At 38.9% G+C, this 1,792-nt stretch overlaps 1 pseudogene; it reads left to right on the top strand.

Annotated features, from left to right (window-relative positions):
* The first annotated feature begins 1,410 nt into the window (after positions 1 to 1,410).
* Positions 1,411 to 1,535, top strand: LOC140628984 (U4 spliceosomal RNA; annotated as a pseudogene).
* The last annotated feature ends 257 nt before the right edge of the window (positions 1,536 to 1,792 follow it).

The following is a 1,792-nucleotide window of genomic DNA, read 5'->3' as shown; positions in this document are numbered from 1 at the left end:
AAGGAGAAATGGGAGACAGATGGATAAAGTCGATGGAAGGACACAACAGAAAAGAAAGAGAAAGAGAAAGAAAGGAAAGAAAAAAGAAGGGATAGCCATTAAAACAACTTCCGTTTTTGGAGACCAATACGATAAAAGAAAAAAGTGAGTTTTGAGCCTCACCTGGAGCTGTGGGAAAGCCAATGAAATTTTATCATGGTTGTATCATGGTATGTAAGATGAATTTACTTCCCTCAAACCATTTTATTTTCAATTGACAACCTTAAGCAAAGCAGGCAGAATGAAGTTTGCAATATTAAATCACTGTCAACTTACGCCTCTGTAAAAAGGATTGTCCAACTGACTGTTAGCTGGCGAACAACAATTTAGAAATCCATAATTTATGACCAGGCATGATGAGATCTAGAAAATATTTCCTAGGAAAGAAATATGTTTTAGCTGCCCCAGAGCAAAACACGTCCTTTGTTATTAATACCCTGATGTTGTGACGTCTTTACTATTTCAGAGATAAAAGAGGGTTTTTTTTTGCAGATGCTATTTCAGAGATAAAAGAGGGTTTTTTTTTGCAGATGTCAAGTGCCCAGTATTGCCGAAGCTATCAGAAAGTCTTGGAGACAGTTCTTATTGTTTTGCAAACATAGCCTCCTTCTACATACTTTGAAAGCTGATTTCAGATCTCTTTAGAGAAGCTTTCTTCTTCATAGTTTCCTTATTGGCTTTATTGCTTTCCTGTGCCAGCAAGAAAGCTATCTGAGCCAGCAGCACAAAGACTCAAAAACATTTGAAGCAGCAATTCGTGTTGTTACTTTAGAGAGTGTGTTTTTCTAAAAACACAGGAACCTGGGGGCTGGGAAGCTGCATGACTATGGACAGTGAGGCGAGTCGAATAGGACTTTATGATGGTTGCACTGTTTTCACTCCTCGGCATTAGAATTCTGGAGCACACCACGTGCCCAGAAGTCCTGTGGCCGTTGATGCCTCCTTTCACTGGGGGTAGTGAGGCTCGGGGGTTACAGACAGTGGCTTTGGATGGAGACAGGCCACCGGGGTGTGACTCACAGCTCTGCCAACTTACGGGGTGAGCAATATTAAAAGAGTTTGTGGTTCACCTTTCTCATCTGTAAAATGAACATGATGATATCAATATCTACCTTAAAGAATCTTTTCAAAGATTGAATGAATTAAAATTATATGTGAACCCTTAGGAAGATGCCTACAGAAAGCACACAATATATGTTACTATTAATGAGGGATAGAGAAAAAACAGTAATGAGTCGGATTTTCTTTTGAAAATTTGTCATCTGTGGAATGGTGTGTATGGTTTTCTTTTTCTTTTTTTCAACCAGGCTGTTAAATAATGGCAATGAATAGCTTTATAATGTACAAATGTAATGCAAAATTGTCCTGACAATTTTTGTGCTGAGGCAATATTGCAGTTAATGAGATTTTAATCAAAGCACAATTACTGCTGATTGAAAGTTGCCATGACAGTAACGTATTGGTGAGACTGATTATATTTAAATGCTGAACTTTAGCCCAGATATCTCCTCCCAGATCCAGACCCCTTTTGGATATTAAAGGTACCTCAAACTCAACATATCCCAAACTCATCTCAAACTTGGTCCGATTCCAGCACAGCCCAATTCAGTGGATGCATCATCACCTGTCCAGTTTTGCAAACCAGAAACTTGGAGTCATCCTTGACCCTTTGCTATCTCTCACCATATCCAACCGACCATCTTGCCAATTTTATTTAAATCTCTCAAATGTGGGCATATCTCTCCATTACCAT

This window comes from Canis lupus, chromosome X (assembly GCF_048164855.1).
Source record: "Canis lupus baileyi chromosome X, mCanLup2.hap1, whole genome shotgun sequence".
NCBI lineage: Eukaryota > Metazoa > Chordata > Mammalia > Carnivora > Canidae > Canis > Canis lupus.
Note: the sequence above shows the minus strand (reverse complement) of the source record. Positions and strands in the feature narration are given on the sequence as shown.